Here is a 26,854-nt window from a genome sequence, read left to right as displayed (position 1 = left end):
AAATTCCCTTTTTAGATGCGATTTATGTAATACGAAATTATGCTCGGCGTAAAATAAAAATCGATCGCATGCATGTAATGTCAATACGTCGTTAGCTTGATCGACGAGACTAATCATCTATTTTGTGGCTAATGACTTGTTTATGAAAGCTTCTTACGCCGCGAATCAATCTTATCCTTCATGGACACCGCTAAACTAGGTGGATAAGAGCGCGCGGCGGAATGCGAAGGCAACCGCATCAGCTCCGTCCGTCGGCGAGTAGGTACGGAGAGGGGGGGGGGGGCAACGTGTCGCGACTAATGGGGTGAAAATCACTTAACCCCTCGTCAGTGCGCCCCGAACAGCGCGTTATTCAATTCGCGCTTAAGCCAACGATAATAACATCAGCCGCTAGCAGGCGGCGCGCGAAGTCGAGGGCTGACGTAGCGTTGAAGATTTACGGGCACCGGCCGGGGCATGCATCCTGTATGAATGGCGGGGCAGCTTGTAATAATTCAACTCCGCGGCCACACCTCGGCCACTTCCCGTCTGCAGTCTGGCAGGGCACGACCACCGAGCGGACTGCTGTGCTCCGCTGCGGAGGGATTTCCGGTAGCTGCGCGGTCGACATCTCTCCTCCTCCTCCTCCTCGTCGTCCTCGTCCTCCTCCTCTTCCTCCACCCTTCTCGCAGCCTCCCCGTCATTTTCCGTCTCTCTCACCCTCGCGGTGAAACGACACCCGCGCGCATACGTACACACATGCACATCCTCTCTCCCTCTCTCTTTCTCTCACCCCGTTCCTACTTCCCTCCCTTCTGCCTCTCCTTCTCTTCGCTACATCCACGCCCTCCCCCTCCCCCGACAGCCACCCTTAGCCGAGAGAGAGCCCGAGCTGAGAGAGCGAAGAGCTCTGATATATCGGCCGCACACATTGCACTGGATGGAACGCAATATGTCCGCCGAGAAAGGCAATAACCATTAGGTCCCGAGAAAACTGCCCCATTTCAAACGACACGAACGGTCGAATATCAGGAAATTTATATCTGGTAGCCTCTCCCGCCCTCCCTTCCCCCGCCCCCCGTCCCCGTCCCCGTCCGCCCACCTTCGTTCCCTTCGGCGAACCCCGGAGTGCGAGTCGTAGAGATCGGGCTGGCGTTGGAGACTTCTAGACATACCGCGTGCAGAGTGGAAGAGTGGTTATAAACGTGTGCGGGCAACTCGCCGCGGAGGGTCGGGCAAAGTTTGGCGAGGACGCGAGGAGGGTGGTGCGAGGATCGCTCGCTCGCGCTTTATACGATTGGATATGAAGTGGCGGTCACGTGCTCGTGGCCGACGACGTTACCCACACGAGCCGCGATCGACTATTCCTGGGGTTCTCCAGACATCGGTCGGTCCATTTGACCGCCGGAGTATTTTGGGACCGAGATTATGGCGATCGGGCGACAAGGGTTATGCCTGAAGATTGAGTTCGTGAGCTGCTGAGGATTAAATTGATTTAATTTGAGTCAATTTACGTACAAGAAATCACGAAATTTATATTTAACGTGAAATAAGAAGGGGAAAATATTGCTCAAAAGTGGTTTAATATTTACCATCCGACGACGCTATCGCGGAAAGCTTTACGCGCACGGATTCGTAACGTCTTAAGTTACAGCTCTCAGCTCCACGAGGAGAGGAGATTCTATTACTTCTATATAGCCGATACACCCGTGATGCAATCTGCGTTTCCGAGGTTCGAATATTTATGTTGTCGATAAAAGATAAACACATTATCCGCACGTTATAAACGACGGATTTACGGGCCGGGCTGAAGCGTAGGCGTCGCGCCGTCGACCGCTGGAGAAATATTACACATTGCTCTTTCCGCGCGACGACGGCCGAGAGCTGTCGCGTAACAAATGTCTGCGCCCGACACTCATAAACTAGACTCATACTAAAAGCCTTCGTCGTCCTTGCCCCGGCTCCGCGTATTTTCATTGCGCGCGTAAAGAGGATGTTAGATCCACTTTATGCCCTGGACTTCGGCCTCATGCATTTCGGCACGAGTGCACGTGCGCTTTTCGAAATTTTATAAATATATCATAGATATTACATAAATATTATTTTATAAATAAATCGGGACAGCTTATACGCTTTATTGTCAACATACAATTAAACATCGATGAATGCGTTACTTGAAAATGCGTTACATTTTCGGGTAGTCCCAGAGTCTCATACCTGATCGTTATATGTACTCCGACACGTAACGTGACAGCTTTCAAACGCGGCGGCAGCTAAAGGATACACGCTGGACAAATGGCATTGTCCATGTAACAGATTTAGAGCGCAAGGCCGGGGTATAGACGCGCGATATCTCGAACGTGGATACTTGGACGTCATGTTAAGAGGCGAGAATCGACGTGTCCGCGGTATGTCGTAACCGTCACGCCACGAAGAGTGGACGGGAGGGAGGGAGGCGAGCCTGGCGCAGCGCTAGTCTGCGGACAGAAATTGCTTTTCCCCTATAAGGCGCCATTATCACGCACCATCTTGCTCGAATGGCTTCGTAAAATGCCAAACCGGGGAACTCTCCGGGTATTGCTGTGTCCAGCGCTGCGGTCAGCTCTGACCGTGGCAAAAACTCCACACCGCCACCCTTGGTCTTGACCGCTTCCGTCCCGTCACCCTCGCCGCAACGGCGCGATTGTGCGGCGAAATTGTGGTTGCTCTTTCTCCTCCGTGTCCGTGTCCGTGTTCTCTTTACACCCCGCCACATCGTCCTTCGCGAGCCGGGCGCAAGAGAGCACTTTTCTTCGAAGGTGTCGGAGTATATGGTGAATGTGCGAAGAAAGGAGAGCGTCAGTTGGCGCGCAGAGAAAAAAAGCAGGAATCCAGAGAAAGAAAAGGAGAGAAAGAGAGAGAAAAAGAGAAAGAACGGATCAGTGTAATATCGGTGGACAATGCTGTGTACGCCAAACATAACGATGCTACTTTTGCCAAATGATGCCGTTCGTTTAGCCCCCTCGAGACTTAGTAGGCATTTTTCGGACGAAATGGTAATAACATCCTCTTTCGCTCTTTGCGGCACAAAGAATTCCCAACAGTCTCGTTATGCTGATCATCGCTTAAGAATGGATATTATTTTTGATTTATTGTACATTAACAGAAACCGCATTATCTGCTCGTGATACATCATTAGGGGGACAATTGCCGTTCGTTTGCTTTTCCTCGGCTATTCTAAGAGACTAATGAAGAGTTGACGGAGACGAAACGGGGCGTTATTTTGCGGCAATACCGAGATTCTATGCAGCCTCACACAAATGTCAGACAGTCCGTGCGCGCAGCATCGTCATGACTGTACAATACGAATTCATCCGTGCACCTCCCGCCGCGCTATCGTGAATTCCGGCGTGCCACCGTCTTTGTGGGAGACGCAGTCAATATCTATCGCCTTTCACTCCGCGCCACGAGCTGTCTAACTAAAATTAATTACTCGTCCCGCCGTCGTTGCACGAAACATCCTCGAACCCCGCTATTTATAACCCCACGGCGAGCGCTGATTCCAACTTCAGCTTGCATTGTTGCGGCATACGCATCTTTCAGATAAATCGCAGATCGTTTCTCATTCGAAAACAATTATGCCTTTGGTATACGTACATGCAACATCGTGTGTTGCAGCTTAAAAATTTGTCATTGATATGCTTCGTCGCTTTCGGAGGAAATAAAAAGCTATAGAGAATTACTGCGATCGTTGAATTGTATCATATTATAAATTGTAGATGATCGTGATAATGTTTATTCTGTATTTGAAAATTATTGTTATTGGTTCGTGACAGTACTGTACGACCGACCATATATATGTTTATAAACGATACGATACTGGGGAGTGACAAACTTTTCAAAATCTCATAAGCTTGTAACTGTAAATTTTACAATCGCCAACCCTCTAACTTCCACCCTTCAAATTCCCCACCATAGTTAGCCTATGTTTGAAAAGTGCCAATATATATTTCGTTCTACGATGTAGAGAGGACTAGAGCAGGAAGCAATATATATATATCGTTCATGATCGTACGCGAAATCGAAAAACTTTCAATCCTCGAAGGAGCTATCGTTAGAAACTCGATCAATAGGCGCTATATACGAGATATCGCACAAGATATCACGTGACAATATAATTGTACCCCTGAGCATTATACATATACAGTGACGATAGTTTCGCGGTTATCTAGCGTTTTTTCATATTATTTATGAAAATTATAAAAATGTTTGAAAACTAATATTTACGGCATAATATAAGTTTAAACAGCTTTACATCTGTTGTGCTTCTTCTCTCCGATGCAATCAAGAAGAGAAAAAGGGGAGAAGAACTCTTTGGAGGGGAAGTGGTAGATACCCCTCAGAGTAACTTTCTCGTTCCACATTTAAGAATAACATTTCAGAATAACTACTTCGGCGTTCGAATTGAAATGAATATCATTTGCATACCGCCAAAAAAAACAACAGCGGGTCCATGTCAGTGGTGCACGAAAAAAAAAAAAAAGAAATCAGCCGCATGTTACGCAGCAGTAAACCGGATCGATGGTCGCCGCGGTACGAGCGTCGAGAGATGGAAGCGCTCAGCGTGAATATTGAGACGTTCATTAGCGGTGGGTACGATCGCAGCGTGAGTCGCTGAGCGCACGGCGGTGTTACGTGTGGTCACGAGGAGCAAAGGGGATGGGGACCACCATTGATGGGTGATGAAGGGTCGTCCCCTGCGGCGGCCTTTGCAGCGCTACCCGTGACGTGTGGCACGGCAGTGGATGATGCACATACCACTCGATGCACATGCACGACCACATGTGATGTGCCCCTACCTCTTTCGATATTCCGATGTCTCGTAAAACGCGGGCCTCGGCGTGGCGCGTTCAATATTTTTACCCACGTTCGCCTCTATCATTTCTTGTCTTCTATCGCGCGCGTTTATTTGCGTTTCCGATCGAAGTCACGTTTAACGTCTCACGTAAATAGACACGCTCACTCTAAAATTGGTCAACTTATTTTTTACGCTTATCTTTTGAATAAACCTAATCTAACTTAACCCTAACCTGATCTAAACTAACCTATCAACTCATTTTTTACGCTTATCGACCCGAGAGGATCGTAAACGAAAAGTGAAGTTAAACAAAGAGGAAAAAATGTTTTAGTTTCACTTGAATTACACGCGAATATACTTAATCTATAATATACATATACGAACTTCTAATTAAAATACTGAGCTAAAAAATCTTAATTATACACAACATCAATATACAAAACGGCTGATACAAATGTTAGAAAAGAGATTTGAATCAGTGGCTTGTATCGATGAATGTTTACTAGTCTCTATCTTGTTCTCTCATCGCTTCAAATTTATTCGCTGAAAAACTCGCGAGTATTCGTTTCGATTCCGCGCGTCGCGTCTGCATTCAACTTTCACCACGATCTTCATGTTCTTAAACGCCTGCCTGCTGCCCTGTCTTCTCTCCTCTCATTCTCCGTCTCTTTTCGTACTCCCATATCCACCGTTTTCCAGCGAACACTCGCCCGCTCCACATATCGCCTTCGAGGCATCATTAGCCGGCATTGTGCTCGCAACACGCATACCCACTCGAGGTAAGAGTTACCGCGACACCCGCTGCGCCAGCGAGATCTGCGATAGAGTTAATGATGCTGGGACCGCGGCGATTTAACAATAAGCCGCATTATTTACAGTCGGCTCTCGGCTCCATTACCACCGGTTGTCCGCCTCACCTGGTCGTGGCACTCTCCTCGTCCCACTCGTTGCACTCTCGGCTTCCGTTGCCGCGTCTCTCTCTTTCTCTCTCTCTCTCCTGCTTCTCGTTCTCGCCGCCGCTGGCCGCTGGCCGCTCGTACGTCTCGGGCCACGGCGGCTTACATTACTTCACCGCAAATGCCCAAGGAGCGATATTAAACGTTTATAATCAGTCGGCACCTACGCGCCACGAAACGTATTTATGCAAGTGGGTATATATTCATTTGTGTCCACGGAATGATGTACGCGAACGTTGGCGCGGTACGAAAGGTAATTGGCAATGTATCCTTTTGTAGAGCGGCGGTGGATATAAGCTCGCCACCCAGGTGGCGGCTGAATTATTTTTGTGGAAAGTTGCCGGTGCACCTGAAACCTTACGTACCGTAAAAAGTAACGTCATAATAATGAAACACGAAATTATCCGTGGGCGCGACATTGTTACTTTCTACCGGAATTAATGACGGGACTTTTAATGGGGCGTTTTCCAATCGGACTCGTTGACTCCGGAGGGGTGTGTTTCATTAAGGAACTAGTAATTATCGGCTGGAGTGTCGATGCAATTGGCGACCTTTGAAGGAATGGGCGCCCTGGAGAAAGGAAAGGGGCAGGCCTAACATTTTCAAGAGGGGGGCGTGAACATCGTTAGCGTAGCCTTTTCGAGTTTTTTTTCGAATGGCTATTAAGCGGAAAACTCGTCGCTCCTAATCTCCGCCGCTATTCTGAAATTACATTTATAATTCGGGAAGCATTTTTTTTCGAGCCGATGCGTGTAAACCTAATTTTCCTTCGTAAATAAATGAAGCTATTAAAAAGATATCGTTCGTCGTGGGATATGACCGTGGATGATCAAGTAATTAGCGATAAAAAGTATCTGATCGAGTAACTATATTAAAAACTTTCGGGGGTATCTCAACAATTTTTCGTTGCTTTATCTTTCTTATTCTGTACAACAACCTGTGTGTGGCATGAGAATCACGTTGATGGTCGGTATTACACGAGGCGGCAGGGGCGAACCGATAGAGAAAGGTTTGGCCAGAGTCCGCAAGAGCAATAGCATGATAATAACTTCTGGGGTTTCAAGTTCCGTGAGGTTTAATTTTGGCTAAAGCTTAATAGCCGCAGCGGGAGGTTGCTCGTTACACCTGCTACAAACCGGTGGCCAAAAGCGCGGGTATGCGCGACAACACGCTAGGGAAATATCCGCAGGAGTTTCAATCAGAACAGCAATCCTAAGGATTTCCTGATCCCCGTTGCTTTGTATTCGTAATCAGATTGAGAGCATCAACTTAGCGTCTCAACGCTAGGTACACACGCTACACGAAATCTTTCGGGCTTTAAGGTATAGCCATCCACGATATCCGCCTCGCGAAAACTTCCAAGATCCATTACTACCGGCGGAGAAAATGTATTTCCAACACTTTAGATTCTCTTTTGTCGTGTCGTAATTATTATTTCTTTCTCGTGTGTTTCGATCATTAAACCGACAGACGTTTAACCGCGACAGGAACGCGAGATTCTGCGATTCGGAATACCGAATCTCGGAGAAGAGGCCCGGCGGAACATAAAATTTCCGACGGCGCGGCGATGCAAAAAAGACGCGATCACCGACTCGCGCGTAACTCCTGTAATTTTTTCCTCGTTCGGAATCAACGGGGCCTGGAGACGGGGTAGAATAGTGAAGAGCGCTTGCAGCTGTCCCTGATAAAAAGCGCGTGGAATTGCCCGGCGTCGCCGCGCCGCCCGGTCCTACCCGGCCCTAAACCTCGTCCCTCGGCATTGGTATTTAAGATGGATTCATCCAGTAGTGGCGTTACAGAAGTATGCCATAAATTCCGATTAATTGCCAGACGGTTCTCGTAAACACGTCAGCGGGAATCAAAAACACTGACTCCCCGTCCTAACTGTTAATGCCCATACGGCGGCGTGTTCGTAAAGGACGCTACGTTCCGGACGATGGCGTTCGCCGTATAAAAATAAATTTGTTCACCGTTGAAATTCCACATTGTACGTGCCATTTCGAGTATACATGGCATTTACATTTTAACGTCGTCGACTTAATGCATCCTATCGCGATCAGAGAAAATGTATAGGCAGCGTTATGGAGTTATCAACGTGCTCAATCTCGCTTCAGAGGACATTCGAGAGAACGACTCGGCGTGTTTAATAAGCTCTATATATTTTAACATCAATTTAAATTTCCGACCGAAGAAACTTTTTACAGCCGGCTACTTTAGATGCTAATTGTAGTGTCACTATAAGCATGTCAATCTCTCCGCAGTTCCAATTATCTAGAAATTAATAGATATAGAAACCGGTTGCGTGCCTAACATTTCCGCGTTACAGGATATTCCGAAATGTTTTCTCGAATGACAAACTATCCGCAAGATATCGTCGAAATTAATTGAAGTGAATATAACGTGAGGTAAAAAATTGTTTATCTCCAAGTTAATATTACGTGTACGTTATATTAATTTCGTCATTATATAGTTAAAATGACGGAGGAAAAAGGTGTAATAACACAACTCGGTTTATCGTGCCGCCCCGCCGATACGTTTTTCGTTAATTACGCATTAATCACCCGGAGATACGTGGCCGAAATTGTCAAATCTATTTGCAACGCGGCGGCGGCATCGGCATGACAACGGATAGATTAAAATACGGCCATTTGCCTCTCGCATCGTATTCTATTTAATAAATACGTCGCATCTGTCCTAATCCCCCCTCCTCCCTTAATGAATTCCTGATTTATCATCCATTAAGGTGTCAGGACGCGCTCCGGTTTCGTTGCTCCGCTCGGACCGGCGGAAATTTATGTGGATAGGTGTGATTAATGCGATGTTCGCGGAAACACACGGACATCTGTGTTAATGGTGACTGATGGCCGCGCTAATGGTGTCAGCCAGCGACAGCCGTCCTCGTCGGCGTTTCGCCTCCGTCGCTCCGTTCTAGACTTCTGACCAGGCTCCTTCGCGAATACGAATATCCAAGTCTCCGCATATGGTCTCCCTGATAGCCTTTCATTAACGGCGATCGTCAGCGCGCGGATGTGAAGAAGAAAAAAATGTGACGCGCGATGACGTGACATCAGAAGTGTGTTATTAACGGCATGAATTATGACACCTGTGTGACAGTATAAAGTTGACAAATACAAATTTTGTATATTAAGTAGGCGTGTACCCTAACACTGAAATACACTTTTACCGAGGCGTTATTAAGTCCCGAGCGATATAAAGAGAAACCTGTTCCACCGAGTCCTTGTAATTAAGACTCGAACGTTTCCTCGCCACACGCCGCTAATTGCCATCGCCGAATGGCTTTTCGTCCGTGGCCGGACGATAAATCCGCCGCCGAAACCGACGTCGAGTCCGCGACCGAACTGATTTTTCTTTTCACCTCCCCCTCCCCGTCCACCCTCCCGGAAACTGCGCGATTACGAGCGGGCTAAGCGAGAACTACCCCGGGATCCGGGATGCCCCTCGAATGGGGGAAAGGGAAGAAAAGCTGCCGAGCGCGTTGGGTAGGCAGGTAGGCAGGCAGGCAGGCAGATATTGAGCTCTATATTTCCATAAGCTGATATTTACGCGGCAATATACGCGGTCGTGCTCGCTACTTTATGGGCCTCGTAAATATAGCGGGCCGCCGGGAATTGGCTGGCAAGGCGGCCGCGTTCTCTTTCGCTCTCCTCCTGCACCTCTTCGGCTCCTCTCTTCCTCTTGCTCTCCCTCTCTGTCTCTTTCTCTCTACACGCTCCCCTATGCCCATGCCTGCCTGCCTCCATCCGGCCCAGAGACATAAATCGCCGCCAATTGTAAATAATACGCGACGTATGCTGATCTCCGTTCCTACGTTCCGACTAGACTACGCGTATGTACACGCATATACGTGCGTGCGTAACCAAGGCGGCGGCAGGTCAGGGAATTGGAGAATTTAGTTACTTTTATCAATCCTTCCCACGTATGCGCTTGTAATTTATAACAATATTCATGAATGTTCGATGAAGTTCTTGTATACGGCGCGGCGTACGGACCGAGATTTATACAATTTTCTTCCGTCGCCGCGTTACCAACCGGCGCATTTCACACAAGTGGTTTCCAACGTTGGCGGAAGAGCATAACGGAGCCAACCAGAGCGAGGAGATTTTCGGTTTCGGGGGGGGGGGGGGGAGAGATCCGGACTCCAACATCCGCGGGACGGCAGCGAACGTCTCGTCGCCGGAAAAGTACGACGCGGTAGTGTCGGCCACACGTGTCGCGTCGTCGGGTGAAAATGCGCGCGCGGAGATGCCCTCGCCTCGCCTCGCCGAAACGTGAAGCTCCCGACGTGCGGCGCGGTGACGCCAGCCGTGAAATTCTTCCAACTCTTACCCCCGCGCCGACGCGCGACTGAGTTATGGCTGCGAGCTTGCCCGTGGAGTTGAAAGCACTTGGATTTCACATACTTTAACTGGATGCGCGCGCCCCGCGCGCTCCCCATACGTATACGGATCGTATGGCGCGAATGCACGCCGGAACGAGACGGCGGCGTGCACCTTCCGAGTGTGATGGATGACAGCGCGTTGCGTGCCGCGCCTGCCGTATTCGTATGACGTATTAATACGTCCGCGGAATAGAACCGACGCTCCTGATTCCTTTTTTTTCAACGCGGCACAGAGGCAGCGTGCGAGAGAAGATAGAGACACGAAGTCTCGAGGAGTGTAGGGGAGACCCGGGGCTATATGGCTCTAGGGGTATATGTTGTTCTTTTAGATTCTAAAAAACCATTTCGCGATGTTTTTATCCACTGTTCTCCTCAAGATAAATACTAAAAAATAGCACACGGACAACAAATCCCTGGAGCCATATAGCCCCGGTCTCCCCTATCTCGCAACTTTGGGACTTGTACATCGATTATATCTTTTTTCCATATAACGCTGTGCATTATTTAAAAAAAGAACAATGTGCTTGAAACATATCAGGTGACAAAATTGACAATCCGATTAACGGACTTCGGTGATTCGATATTTCTTTACGTACCTAAACAGGCGCATATAAAATATTTCGCGATAATATCTCCGACTTTTATATCTCTTCGAGTCAGCCATGTAACCTCGGAACATGGCAGATAGCGCGTTACTGAATTTCTACCTTGATCGAGAGCAAGTCAAATCTTCCTACAAGATCTTACTTGTATCCCTGACTTTGGTTGGCAGCCGGTGATTATCGGCGAGGCCGACGAAGAAGGGAAAGACGGCAAGGGGGAGGGGCTGATAGATGGGGGCGCGTCCCGTCGATATTTCTCCGCCACACGCTACCACTTTATCATCCCCCGGCATCGATCGTCCATCATCCGCAATCACTTCCTTGCGCATTCACTCTCGGCGAGCAGCACGGATCAATTCAAATTTCGTTCCGCAGTCCACGTCCGCGCATTCGCGCATTTACACATAAAAAATGGCTCTCTCTCTCTCTCTCTTTCTCTCTCTTTGTATACGTAGACGAACGGCGAGTCGTTATAGCTATTTGGGAATATACGGGAAGAACTGGACGTCTGAATCTATGCCGATCTATTGTACTAATCACGTCAGAATAAAATGCAATTACGACTTTTTATACCAAACTTTTTGTGTAACTATACACTGTTGGAAAATTTGTGTGTTAAATATAACATAAATCACATATCCCAAACGGTCCACTCAAATTTTTGTGTTAATTATAATAATATGGATGTGTTAAATGGTAACACTGATACTATGTTAAAATATTTCAACAGAAAGGAAATGTAATTCGGATCGTAATTTGAGGTTAATTATGTGTACAATTAACATAACTTTTATGTTAAAGTTAAGATTGTAAGATAAAATCCACACTCTTTTTCTGTAAATTTTTATTCCCACTTCTGTTATAGAATAAAATCAACATTCTTTTTCTGTAAATTTTAATACATTTAATAAATTCGTTCAAATTGTGTTACTTTAACATATTTTTAAAATTATTTTAATAATTTTACATTTTAAATTTGTTAAGTTCAATTAACATAGCAGGCATATGTTAAATCTACACATGTATGTGTTGATTATTTTACACAAAAATTTTAACAAGGACCTTTTTTAACAAAACTATAAAAATTTTCCAACAGTGTACCAGATATTGGGATCTAAACTACAGCTCTACAGATGTTGCGCAATGTGTTAACGTAATTAAGTTTCTGATACGTCATTATTATAGACGCAATTATTGAATCTAACACGTATTACGTAATTGTTTTATCTAGCTTTGAAACGAGCGGCTTTGAGTCGACAGTGATTTGGACGGCGACCGAATTATATATTTAATTAGCGCTTAACGAACCAATCGGCGATTGTCAATTTGCGCCGTTGACGCGAACAATATTGGACACGAAGCCCTAGAGTTCGTTAATTGTTCGAAATAAAAGAAATTTATACATTGCTAGTAAAGCGAGCGTAAGGATTTTCACGGACGGAAAACAACGACCGTGGCGTTAATGAAGCCGCTCATTATCACCGGATTTCGTACCCGGGATCTTCTTCTTAATGACGAAACGATTAATGCACTCCTGGCACGCCAGAATCTCATTCAACGGTTCCGTAAAGGGGCGACGTTAATTTTCATTGCAATGAATCGACGATGGTTCTCACTTCAATTTACTTCCTTGATTTATGAAATTTGAGAAATTCTCGCCGGTGCGGTGCCTGCGCGCAGAGTTTCCCCGGCGTGTCGGTAATAAATTATATCTTAATAATACATCTCTTTGGATTTTAACGCGCGGTAATTTAATCTGATTTAACTCGCGGATTATACGTATTTATATCCGCGCGGAGGGTTATATATATTTTTGCCTTGACAACGCATGAAAGAGATAGGCGAGATTTATCTTATTTGCAGCGTTGACATACGTTACATAATTCTCCGTCTCCCGGATAAAAGAGCGCTTGAAAGTTTACGCCGGGGAGATCGCGCCGTCGTGAATGACAGAGATGGAATTATAGTGTAATAAACCGGTACAATGATTATCGTAAAATAGATCCCGCGAGGATTACCGCGTCTGACATTTCCAGCGAAGTCACTAAATATTCTTTCCGCAACGACGGTTAATCCGCGTAACGGATACGCTCGCCGACACATTTCACTAATTTTATATGAACAATCAATCTTATTATAAATCGCGCGAACAGCTGATTTTTAGAATTACCTTTTCAGATACGTCCAGATAATCTCGTAGCGAAATAGTCGATTGTTCGAAAAGTTATGATAATTAAGAGATATGTAATGTAATTAATCATTTTCAAGGTACTCATCTATCGCGCGTCAAGAATTAGTACAGCGCTAGCTAAACGTTGGCATTATCCTCTAATATGTTCCATCACCTACCGCAGTACCTGACACTTTTGGAATGATGGTCGAATAAAACTTGAGATTTTTCACTACACGTTACCGCGGTTTTCCACGGAAAGATGCTCTTCTTCGGCAAACCCGGCGTCATTTATCTCGCAGTTTCTTGTCTTCTTTCCACTCCATTTACCGTTACGTTCGGAACATTAATTTCCCCTTATAGCTACGAAGAGCCGTGTTTATCATTAGTTTCCCGCCGCTTAGCTCTGGAAAATATATAAGACCTTCCTACGCCGGAAGGTTATGCCTACATCGCATGTATAAACTCTCGGTGCGGTACATAATAATTTCCACGGTGAAGACCAAACGATCGAAAAAAAGCACACAGCTGTTGGCCGTAACTTCCACGAATAAGTATCTTCAAACGTTGCAATAACTGTCAGAAGGGGAGCCGGCGGAAAGCCTGATATAGGGTGTACGCCTGCTTGGATTTGTTCTGAAAATCTCTCGTTCTTACAAACAGCGGCATAAACGGGCGCCGATTACGTTTAGCCCCCGAGGATTTTATTACGCGCTTCCTGGAAGCCTTCACCGAAATTTTCTGCGGCGATAAATTTTTATTACCGAGTAGAGTTCTTGCGCGGATATATATTATTATTGTCGTCCAGAGCTTTGATGTTTAAGATGTGAAAAATTAGCGCGTGAAATATTTCGATCGCCATCAGGCTTCTCGAAAGTCGAATCATCTAAATTTGATTATGATTACGAAGCGATTGATAATATAAGATTTTATTCCGTTAAATGAGAAACCGGAAGGACGTTAATAATGATATCGTGATAAACTTAATTAGTTACCCGTAATGTTGTTTTTTTTCTATAAGTTCTTTTATGGGGATCTGATATATAGCGTTACATTTCACGGAACGTCTTATCTTATCTAAAGTAGCAAGATCATTCCGTTCATGAATAGTGTGTATAATCTTCACTTACCCTCTTTTACCTGTGCCTGCACCGAGACTCGAGCATATTAACGGTACTAAATAAATTCCGTGGTATAATCTACGAGCAATCAAAGTTAATAACCCAAAGAATTTATGACGAAGTGCGTCGTTAGCTCAATTTTCCTTGTTGTACGTAACGATGCGTGACTAGACGATGGTTAGGTAGAATTTACTGTTAAATAGACGTTGAAATATTCGTACAGTACATTATTAGCCGCTCCAATCATATCTTACGTCATAATTGGCATCAAGGAAAATAATTAATATATCATTCTCAGTCATGTATTTAAAATTACGATATTAGTAATCGATTTTTACAATTATCAATTATTGCCTGCACTTGGACATGGAAACGCTAAAATGACTCAATTTTGTATCATTAGAAATCTATCTCTTCTCAATGTCTGACAAATTTTGATTTTGTTGTTCACGGTGAACTGAATTACGCTATTTTATCGCTGTTGGAAGCTTGGATACATAACTCGGGATTCGTCATAATCCAAATCCGAATATTATTGTTAAGCTTTAAGTAACTTACAATCCGACATTTCTAGCCGTGTCGTTGCCTCGCCGCGACAATTCGATTCGGAAGTATGTAAACTATCGGGATGCATACAAATGGGGGCGATTATAGGACACTCTGAGCCCGCAATCTCGGTTCCGTTACAATTCTCAGTTTCCTCGCGCTACTAATCATTTATCCTCGGCGTCCCCAGGCTATTTTCTGGGAAATCCTTTGAGAATGTATCACATCAAATCATTCTTATGGATATCTCGTAATGTTTTACTTTATCCTCCACCTGTATCTCAGCACACTCGAATGTTCGGTCACTTCATCTTGTTATTATCGGAGTATCGCGCTAAAATAGCGCGGCCGTTCGATAAATCTCGCGAAAAGTGACTCGTCGGATAAGCACTCTCTAAAAGTCGAAGAATGAAATATCACTCAAAACGAGTGAAATGTAAGTGTAATAAAAAGTGAAAATTGAGCCTGTGCACTTCGAATGATTTGCCACTCTAAGAAAGAGTAAAATTGCGCTCTATAAGTTGGAGTGAAATCGCATTCCATTTGAGTGAAAGGACACTCTTTTCGAGTGCAGTAGATCAGTGTCCATAGAAGTGAATTATGTCACTCTACAATTGTGAGTGGACACTCTGTTAGAGTCATTGATCAGTCGATCTTTAGTGATGAATCGTGATTCACTGTAGCTTTGGAGTAAGATCGTATCACGCCGATAGAATAGCCGCTCTAAAAATTTGAGTGAAAAATTCACTCCTCAATTCACTTCTACCTTATAAGTGTCCGCATTTACTCAAATTAGAGTGACAATCCTCTCTTTTGGAGTGACTATCGCAATCATACCTAATATATTAGCAAAACCACTCTATACGATTTAGAGAGTACCCTCGCGTTTTACGGAAGGTATGTGTGATATCCGCGTCGGGGGCGATAATCGGCCACTCGGCGATGTTTGTCGCGGCGATTGAACGACGCGTCGTTACAAGACGCGTGGCGTTTAGTAGCTTCTCGGAATAAACGCCGAAGAGAGAGAGAGAGAGAGAGCGGTGTCGCGGATGTCACGGGGGGCACTTTCGACGGCGCGGAGGGTATTTTCGTGGCGTTTCTAACGACGTGTCGCGAGATCTACGAGGTTGTTTGTCGGTGAGCGCAAAAATAGACCTCACTCCGCACTCACTTCATCACTCAGCCCGCGGCATTGGCGGCGGCGGCGGCGGTACTCCCCTTTCGTCGTGTTCACACACACGACGACCGCTGCGACGAGGCTGAGAATGCTGGCACGCAGCGCGACGTCGTACGTGCCATTAGCCTGGGCGTCGCGACGCTCGCCTGCCAGATTAACCTTAGGCCTAAGAAGGGTTACATCCGTGCTCACGATTTCACGAAGCTATGCGTTTTTAAGGATCTCATAACACCGACACGAACGTTTTATCGCTGGAATGCTCGCGAACCGACACGTTTTCACGGACGAGCGACGCACAGTACCTACACTTGAGTCGCATACTTGGAACGCAAAACGGAGTTTGAAGTGCGATAAACTAAGATAACCGAGGTGGCGGATACGGAAGCTTTGCGTTCGTACCGTTGCCGATCGTAATCATGGAGATGTACGACCTAATTATATTACTGACGTCGATTATATATATGCATATATAAAATCATGAAGAGTTTCTCTCCAGGATGTTATACCTACAATTAATACCGGCTACGATGACACGAAGACTTGCGCTATCGAATAATATAAGACTAACTCGCGTCAGTGTTCGAGTTCAGAAACGGTTAAGGAAAGATTCGAGTCGCCACTTAACACGCATTCAGCTTGTTTGATCTTCTCGGTTTATTCGGAGGCGGAATGACAAACGATGGTGAGACGCGCGATACGTTTGATGATTAAACGGTGACTGTACTCTCGCCGTGTGCCGAGTCATTCTAAGTAAACGTTATAAAGGAGTAACGCACGAGATTTTACATTGGGTTGACTTACGACAGTAGCGGCTGTTTATCACGACGCGACGCCGGACTGACGGGCCGCGCCGCTCAGGACGATAAAACGAATGAGCTATGCGAGGCAACACACTGAGAAATGGTGCTCGCCTCTTGGAGGACCTTTCGTTGCGACACTGATTTTAAATTAGAATTTATTGGGTGTCCGTAGGCATTCCGACGTTTGCCGCCACGTTAGCACGTGGAATGCGTTTACTCTTAACCCACATTCCCCGCCTCTGTGAAAACGTATGCTTTTAGCGATAATGTTTTTTAAGTACAATTAACCCCAGCTGGCCATACTTATTTTTCGAGTCCTTAATTCGCCACACTCCAGTCCGTGAGATCGCTCGAATTTGTCGCATTGTCATTTTCATTCTAATTAATATTTTTAAGCTTGTACTCTGTAGAAATTGGAGATACAGACTCTGAATAAGATGTTTAAGTGTGATAATATCGAGTCAAGAAAATGATTTAAATTTAAACTGAACTTATTATAAGGAAACAAGAAAATTAAGTTATTGTGTAAAAACTAGAAAAACGTTCAGCGGTCCACTGGACCGGAGTATGGCGAATTAGGGTTAACATAGTCGATGACTATCGCAGTAGGATTAATTTTGAATTATTTTCCACGGTACAACAAAATAATCGGTTTAAACCGATCGATTATTTCGACGGTAAGAGGTCCGCGACGTGGATTGAATTGACATGGTTCCGCCTATTTAATTATCAACGTTCGTCGTCGCAGATGTGATATTTTTACACTTGAAGATTCACTCGGCGGTGACACGACGAGAAAGATAGAGAGAGAGAGAGAGAGAGAGAGAGAGAGAGAGAGAGAGAGAGAGAGAGAGAGAGAGAGAGAGAGAGAGAGAGAGAGAGAGAGAGAGAGAGAGAGGGGGGGGGGGAGAGGGAGAGAGAAAAAAGCGTTCGTCAAGTGCATAACTGGCAGTGCTCCGAGTACAGAAAATTTCAATCTCGCGGCACATTAGAAGCACGCAAATAATTCAGATCGCTCGCCTACGTCTTTTAAGTCGCGCATCAATCTATCCGCCAACGGGCAAGGCGTGTTGCGATGAAAAGACGAATGCTAACGCGGATAGCCGCACTGGCGGCGGTCCAACTACGGTCAGTTACGTTTATTCCGGCTCGTACTCGGGGCTCAGAATGCACCATGAATGCATTCCGGTCGCCATCTGTAAGCGCTTTGAGATTTTCGCCGCGCGGACTTTGTAATTAATACAGCTATCGGCCGCGCGAAGTAGATAAAAGATCTCGAGCCTCTTTTTGCAAAAAGAAATAGAGATAATATTCGAAATTCGTAAATTCGAATTTTTCGTGTCCAGGGATACCTATAGGTTTCTGTGTTGAAGTCTCGAGATCGGATGTTCGATCAGTGAACGCGTTGAATGACGTTGGCGCCTTTCCGACGATAATACTTCCTCCCCCTCACTCTTATCGCGGCGGTTGCATCCTATACACGGGTGTAACTTTCGCTAACAAACGGCGTGCGGCATTTATATGCGCGCCGAAATATAGTATCGGGACTGCGATAAATTTTTCCCGCGCGGTGGGTGCGCGCGCCCAACGGCGTATCTCCTTTCAGAAAATTGCACGACGGCTCGTAAAGATAAGTACTTAATTCGGCGTTTTGCCGGAAATTGTTTTTCCTGCCGCGAACGAGTCCGCCACCTGGATTTATGAATCACGGCTCTATGTCGACGTAAAATTTCAGGACCGGGGATACCCAGATATTAACGTCTCGCGTATCTGAATTCCAGTGCTTTATTGGATTTTTCTTCGATATTGTGTTGAAATCCTTCCACACGCGGGATAAGGAATTCATTCATTTTTGAAGCGTATTATATCTATTGCTACTTACAGTAAAAAGTAGTACCAGTATTTATCTAGAAAATGAGGAGAAGCGGTATCTCAACTGTATTGTGACGTTACGATAAGAAAAATAAATAAATAAGTTTTATTTTTCCTATATTAATTTATAGATATTTTAAATATTTATTTATTTAATATAAATTTATTAAAATTTATGTTATTTATAATATATTAATGATATATGTATAATATTTAATATTTAATTTAAATTTATACAGTTCTTATATAAAAGTGTAATATTTATAAATGGTTTTTTAATCAATAATAATTATTTTATTATTTAAATATATATAATATGTACCTATACTAATACTATATAAAAATATTTAAATATTTTATTTATATTTATATTATTTTATTTATAATAATGTTTTAAAATATAGGTACGTTATAATTAATGCATTAATTCTATTTCTTTATATTAACGTATTATATTCTGTTGTACGTAGCTCAACTCAATTATTATACTCATTGTCAGAGAAAACAAATTAATTCTGCCAATTATAATGTAATTTAAATATCCGCAATTATTTATATAGTTTCACAGTCATGAGAACGAAAAAAGATTTGAAAATTATCTAGACAAATTAATACAGGTTTGAAGATGACAGGTTTTAATCTCAATTTCACAGAGTTCCCTATTTGGGAAACTAGCAAATTTGCCTTTGAAGTGCCACATATTTCCGTGAATCTGTGAGAAGCTGAGAGATTCTAGATACCGTGCGTCTGACGCATGCACGAACGTTCTAAGTGCTCAGGCGATGAAAAAATGATCTTGGACGCTGGTGCAAATCGACCCTAAGGCGGCCAAACGAAGAGCCCGGGTTCTCTCTTTCTTTCCTTCTCTCTCTCTCTCTTTACCTCGGCGCACTGACGGGGATACGCGTGTAGAAATAAAGTGCCGATGTAAATGACGTTTGGCATTGCGCCGCGGCATTAATAGCCGCCGGATGTCGGGTATTTTATTGCTGGTAACCTTTCTGTGCGCGCAAAAGCAACCCGGCGGTTCCGCCGCGGCTGACAACCGTTACCGTATGAGGGTCTTGCGTTCCCTTGCACGGGAACGTCGGCCGGCGCATACCTAATGAGCGCATCGATAGCGCGGTTTCTTAATGCACTTCGATTGGGGCTATTAATTACTACGCACGGGCGCACGCGGGATAAACACCCCGACGACGACGCCGGGTAGCGCTTATTTGCATCACTTACGAGTCTCCGTGTCACCGTGTGTGTGTTTAATCGCTCATTTCACAACGATACTTTATGGCTACGTTCTATCTGCCTACCCAATTAATATTTATCACGGGATAGGTAATCATTTATGTGATACGATGTGACAAAGTATGAATTACATTTATGAACATAGCATAAAATATGGTATGATTTTTTATTTATATTAGCGATACGAATTAGCAATCTAATACTGACTCTATCGTTTGATGTTCCTCAAATAGTTTGAGCAGGTATTTCTCTTTACATTCAAGGTTTTTCTATAGTCATGTGGATTTTTTATGTGTTTTTTTAAAGAGAAATATATCTATGTAATAGTCAGAGTCTTGTAAAAAGAGTTGAGGGATACGAATTAAATTATTACGTGCTGTACAACTTTCTGCTCGAGAGAAATTTAATTCCATTCGCGGAATAACAGAATAATGATAATTTCACATAATTTCATTGCCGTAGCAAAAGGACGTGGCAATATATCAAAGTCACAACGTGGTAATGATTATGGTGTCCAGGTAATTAACGGCGATATTTCGTTCTATCAAAATAATCATAATTTACGCCCGTTCCTGCGTGTACAGATCTGTGATACTCGCAGTATCGTTACCGCGTGCACAGAAGCGTAAGACAGTAATTAGGTATATTATTAAATCAACTTAAGGCAGCTGTTAAACACACGGAAGCCATTGCGAGTGAGTTTAAATTAGCTTTCCAGCATAAAATATTTATTTTGCGTGCGCATGAATTTCTTAGACTAATCTCTTCATCAGGAAAAAAATATACGCAGCAATAATGTATACTGATATTATCAGAGCGCTGTCTTGCTTTCTCAATTGTTTTTAATAACCATAATGAAGTTATATCTTTGCAGAAATTAAATAAGGCAAACATAAACGTAAAGTTGATTTTATTTTTTTTTTGCAATCCTCTTTACATGGAATTTTTGTCAGATACTTCATTTCTTTTTTGCAGTTTCAAAATTTAAACCCTCGGTTTTATTGTAACGCGGAGGTGCTTTGATTGCGGCTCGAATTCCAGTTAACACGAGCCGAGTACTTTCGATACCGTGCGCGACATGTATTATAATTTTAATTAAATTTCGTTTCGTGGTGTATTATTTCACCGATCAAATGCGAATAGTGGACTTCGAAGTATTCTCTATAAAAGAAAGAGGAAAATAATGTTTTTTCATTCACGTTTGATCTTAAGTGCTTTTAATTTTATGACACGAGTAAGAAATAACGAATGTATTTTTACTTCCGCGTTATACATATTATATATTTTATATAACTTGACGCATGACGAGAATATAAGATTAGAAAGATAGATTTCTTTACTTAATATATTAGATATTCCTGCATTATACGAGAAAGTCTGAGCGTATTATTATGTGAGAATTATGTCCTAAAATATTTGACATTATCATATCAAAAAGCCATTGAATGTAACAGGTAGAACAAGAGATTACATATATTCCTATTTCTGTCCATGACAGAGAGTTTGCAAAACGCATATCGTCTATCGAAAAACCTCGCACGAGCCCTATTTTTACCGTGTCACGTGCCGCCATAAATAACATCGCGCGCGCCACGTGTTTGGCAAATATTTGTTTGTTTGTGCGGATATGTGTTTATCGAAATTGACAAATTAATTGGCCCTTCGTTAATCGCACAAAAATCTGTTTCTGATTGATCAAGTACACGAGCAATTGACATCAGTATGTATCAAAAGATATTTATTGTTTGTTATTAAAATCGGCCACTTGAAATCGCATCCACTTGAAAAATTATCTTTCTTTTTATTTATTTCAATTATCAACAATTGTTTCAAATGGTTCATTATGATTCGCGATTTATTATTGTGCCTAATCATTTAGTAATTTAACGGACTATTTTTCAATTTTAATATATATAAGGTATTTCTAAATTCCAATCTAATCTGATTATTAAAAACAATAATTTCGTAAAATTGTATTTCTGAAACGAAGTCTTTGAGACTATGTGTCTCAAAAATCAACTCCTAAAATACTGGACTGTATATACTTGCTAAAAACATCCTGTATATAGCGAAATTAATCAAAAACGTGAAAGCTTAATTGTTAGCAATATTTTACATTAACTTATGATTTGCGAGTTGGTCTCGATTTGCTCAATAAACCATGTCCGTTTCTTTTGAATGATTTCTGTCGCTACTTTATGATACATTATTCGCCGCTGTCCATAGAGACAGAATCAGGTTTGGAGTTGGTGCGGTAATTAAGCGAAGGGGTAACCCACGGGGGAATATATCGGAAATCGCCGCTGTATCCTGTTGATCTACGAAGTCATCGGGTGTAATCCGCGCTTGTTGAATGATTTTACATCTCTATTTACACCGCGCTGACAAAGCCCCGTGCAGCGCGTGTAGATAAAGCAAGAATGATATCAACATGAAAAACTCGTCGACGCGCGCCCGCCCCAGCCCCGGTCGTGTCGCGACGCGCAATAAATTAATGGCCGGCCATCATTGCGTTACTCATACAAGCGTGCACCCTCATATGGACACGCCGTGACGCATCATTAATCTTCTCATTATAAATGCGAGCCGCGCTGCTTCGCCGCGGTCTGACAGTGTGCGCGAAAATAAATTGCCGGTGCATCGCGCGCGTCTGTACTTTCATTTGATATTTAAAATGACCACACGGCGGTGCGCGCTCGTGCGCCTCCGCGCGCGGTGCCCCGGAGACAAATTGCCCATTTGCATAATGCCGTTATTTATTAATGATCGTGATACAGGTACTTCGGATGCTACATAAATAGCCACCTGCGGCGGCGACCAATCCACAACCTTCTAATTCGATATCCAATCGCCGGTCCGTCGAGGATAATTCGTTCCGCGAGTCACCTCAGTCACCCCCTGAGGTAGTTAACGGGTCTTAAAGCGTAATGTAATCGATCGATGAATAATCACCGCCGGATACAAAGGAAAATCGACAAGGTACATCGAAATCGGGACCGTTTATCGTCCCGACACGAACTTTTTCGAAAACCTCGTTTGTAAAAAAAGGAAAGAATTAAGTAACGGAAGTTGAATCGCGAAAACGCTACGATTACGCCAAGCCTACGAAAGTCCCGCTAACGAAATCGGTATCAAACGGAACACAGCTGTCCGAGGTGAGACAGAATGTGAAATATGGGAGAAAGCGGGCGCGGGGTAAATTGCTCATACGAGCGTGCCAAGCGTGGAATTCGTGCGACTTGCTGGCGTAACCAAGATATACGAGCACTTTTCCCCGAAAAAGTGTTAAGGAATTATGCTTCGTAGAGTAAATGAGATGTGTCTGCGCCGGGACATAGATCACCGGAACGCCATCCATTCTCACCACCGTGGAAATAAATACGATCTTCTCTCTGCGAAAGAGGCTGCGGAGGATCGTGCAGCCGCCGTCGCTGCTGCTGCCGCCGCCGTCGTTGCTGCCGTCGCCGAAGAGTGGAAAGAAGGAGGACCACGGCTTGGTAGTCGGAGAGAGGGCGAGAACGACGACGGCGAGGACGGTAAGCCGGAGGGGGATAGCGAAATCGTCTCCTGGCGGCCCGCATCCCGCAGCACATCTTTCTACTCGACACCCGGGGGGATCCAACGTAGCCATTTCTCTGCCCTGTTATACGCCACCTATATACGTATCTACTACCCCCGGTAGGTACCTACAGCCAGCAAATAAATTGATCCATTACTCAACCGAGCAGTCATCTTCCCTCCTTTGCCTCGGTTCGTTCACTTCACTCCTCGGCTCGCGCTGCGCCGCGCCGCGCCGCGCCGCGCCGTCCCGTCCCTCGCCCACCGCGCGCCGCGAGTGCCTTTTTCCTCGGGACTTTTCCGGGAATTCTGCCAGAGATTCGGTAAAGCCCCTTTCACGCCCTGTTGCGGAGACGATGATACGTCGCGATTTACTTGCTTGCGGCTACCGCCGCGCGGAAGTGCCGGCCTCCGAGTACGTTTGAGACAAAGGAATCGATAGGCCTTTCCTCCGGAATCGCCCGATTCCGATCATTTGTTATCCCGCGTGACGCGGTAGAACTCGTCTATTTTATTGCCGTATTCACTCTCTCGAATGAAGAGACTCCCGAATAAATCATCGATATAAATGTTTCCTTCATATGTGTGCCGCGCATCTTGCGTTATTCATACGTTGCCACGTTGTCAAATGTCTGTTGCTCCTACATCCGTGCACTGAGAAGTCGAATTCTTTTTCATTTCTCTCTCGAATTCCTCTTGCTCCGCTACTTTCCTGCGAAGAGCAAATAATTCCTTTATCCGCTCGGGGGCAAAGGATAGCGTATAGTCGTGGAATATTAAAATGTATGAGCAGTTTTCTGCGCGCACTTTCTGCCTTTTCCTTTTAACTTGTCAAGTATGTTGTCTTACAGTACCTTCGAGCGCGTTATCTAATATCAGATTTCTTTCCGTATATCCTTCTCCTCACCTTATTCCATTACATTATATAGAGAGCGTATTAGAAGTTGTGCGTGCATTTTCTACGTTATATATTGAATTTAAGGACTCATTTTCTCTCAGTGGAAATTTCTGATCTCTATTTTTATCGCCCTCTATTTTCAAATCCCTCTAGCCTTTTATCGATAAAAATTTTAAAACGCAAGAGTGTACAAACATCTATTTTCTTTTTTCATTTTATCGCTAAATTTCTTTCTGAGACTTGCTAAAGATAATTTTCCTTTAATAATATTTTTTTTTATAATTCTTTATTACTCTTTTCTAATTGTATCATTAACGTTTATTGTTAAACATATTCGTGGATCCCCGTCATTTCCGCTTTCGATACTCGAGATAGGCATCAAGTATATTTGCTTCTAATTCCAGGCGATGGTTTTCCTCCTCCGCAAGTTCTCTCAATGATAAATCGGTGGCAAATGTTCCAAGCCGGAGAAAGAGGGAGGGGGGGAGGGTCACACACAAGTCATCAGCTAAAGTAATAATAACGCTCTGGAACCTGGCGGGCCATTAGCTTCTCGTTCCCTTGGGGACCCTCTTGGATTCCACGTCCGATACGCTCGTTTGATATCGGTTGTCTTCCCGCATACGTACGCGGGACATGCTTGCAACACGGTCACGCACAATGGACGTGGACGAAACGCGCGAGATAGTATGGGGAGAGGGAGGGAAAGAGGAGGGAAGGGAGGGGATGTCTCTCAAGGTGGACACTTTTAACGCGTGAATACGCGTCAAGGGTTCAGAAAGGGGAAGGATGACTGATGCTTTGTAACGTCACACGAGGTATAAAAGGAAATGGATGGCGTCATTAGTCGGCGCGAGTTTCTGTTCCTCCTTTCTTCGCGGCATTTGTCAACAGTTATCACAACGTCTTTCTCAACGTAATTTCTCACACGCGCGCCTTTCAGACGTACGCACCTTCGCGTATAGAGTACATACATCTTCGGGGCTCGAAAGTTTTTCTCAATTCTATACGTATGATGTGATATCGAATACGCAATAAATAAATTTCTGTCGCGCGTGTTACGTTTAAGTATACCTATATTTACGTTCGAGTGACATTTACTAGAATTGTATTGAATCCCGGAAAGTTAAACAATTAACGCTGCTGTGTATGCGTTCAATTCAGGTTTTATATGTACTGACATATTTGTATACATATTTATGACATTTAGTCCTAGCAAAATTATATTTAACATATATGTACATATAGCGTAATAAAAATGAAATAATAAAATATTATTTTCCGCTCGTTTGAAGCAAAGGCTATAATGAGGAATAGGACCAATATACGAGCATTAATGAAAAATGAAATAACTGATTAGAGTATTTATTTTATAAAACCTGTTCATTGTCTCCCAATATAAATCCCAATATAAATACCGTTCTATCGCCAATACATAAAAGAAACAATGAAGAATTTCTCTCTCTCTTTCTCTTTGTGTGCATTTTAATAAGATTAAAATCGTCCGCGAATCCGAAACGATCGAAACAATGATAAAGTGGGGCGTCAGAATTTAGTTACGCGCGAAAGAACTAGAAATCCTGCTGCGGCGTGCAGTCACCGGCATGCCATCTCCGACCCCTTTGGCTCTCTCAGACGGCCAGTGCATAAATCACGCGGATTTACGATCCCAGTTAAAAAGGGTAACGCAATATTTATAGTCATCTCGTGCAGTTACATATAACAAATTGAACTTTTATATAAACGCGCTCGAGCGCTCCCAAGGACCCCTCCAGCCCGGCCGGGCCGGGCGCAGATTTTAATTATCGATATCGATTTATTGCCAATACATATTAATGCCCGCGCCGTGCTACCTCCGCGTACCGGTGTTTATTCATATTGATGGAACTAGATTGAAACATAAACCGGATATGCAAACAACTGCGAGTTAAATCGTTCGGTACTGTCGCGATAAAAAGAGAGAGAAGGAGAGAGAGAGAGAGAGAGAGAGAGAGAGAGAGAGAGAGAGAGAGAGAGAGAGAGAGAGAGAGAGAGAGAGAGAGAGAGAGAGAGAGAGAGAGAGAGAGAGAGAGAGAGAGAGAGAGAGAGAGAGAGAGAAAGAGAGAGGAAGAAAAGAGAGGTGTACACGCGGCCGGACATATTCGCTCGGTCCCCGACGCGTCGCGTCGTCCCTAATTTATCATTAAACGGATGCTCGCGTTTTACGGCTGCGTGGACACGCGGCACACAGAGAATATTTTATAGCAACGCGGATAAGCTCGTTCATTGTCCTCGGCGTTGCGCGTTCACGTCTCCTTCAATTTACGGCCGACATTATGCCGGATATGTTAATACCGGACCTCCTTAACAGCACATGTAGATTCTGAGAATGTTCGGAGGATATTACAAAATTATAAGATATTATAGAGATGTTCTCAGTATATTAAATATATTCTTAAGGGGATCCTATAGCGACGGCCGAACTTCCTCGACGTCGATAATGTCAACATTTCTAATCCTGTTTTCTATGTTATATATCTATATCTGTCCTTGTCTAACGAGAGGCATCTGTCCTTGTTCGATTGCTGCGCCATCTCTCGCTACACGCAATACTGCTTATCCTATCAACCTGAATGTGCTTTTGCACATATAAAAGTTAAATACACTAAACTTTTTTTCTAGGCTTTCAATCTTAGTTCTAATTGCACGATATTGTTC

At 44.0% G+C, this 26,854-nt stretch overlaps 1 long non-coding RNA gene across 1 annotated transcript in view; it reads left to right on the top strand.

The window, feature by feature from the left end:
• Positions 1 to 25,503, top strand: part of LOC139777120 (uncharacterized) — a 43,318-nt gene extending 17,815 nt beyond the window's left edge. The window contains exons 2-3 of the long non-coding RNA XR_011719277.1: positions 23,105 to 23,379; positions 24,562 to 25,503. This is a non-coding gene — a long non-coding RNA (uncharacterized lncRNA). The remainder of the gene's footprint in view (positions 1 to 23,104; positions 23,380 to 24,561) is intronic.
• The last annotated feature ends 1,351 nt before the right edge of the window (positions 25,504 to 26,854 follow it).

This window comes from Temnothorax nylanderi, unplaced genomic scaffold, assembly GCF_030848795.1.
Source record: "Temnothorax nylanderi isolate EJ_2023f unplaced genomic scaffold, tnyl_v1.0 TNYL_tig0139_pilon, whole genome shotgun sequence".
NCBI lineage: Eukaryota > Metazoa > Arthropoda > Insecta > Hymenoptera > Formicidae > Temnothorax > Temnothorax nylanderi.
The sequence above is the reverse complement of the archived record's forward strand: the minus strand, read 5'-3'. Positions and strand labels throughout refer to the sequence as shown.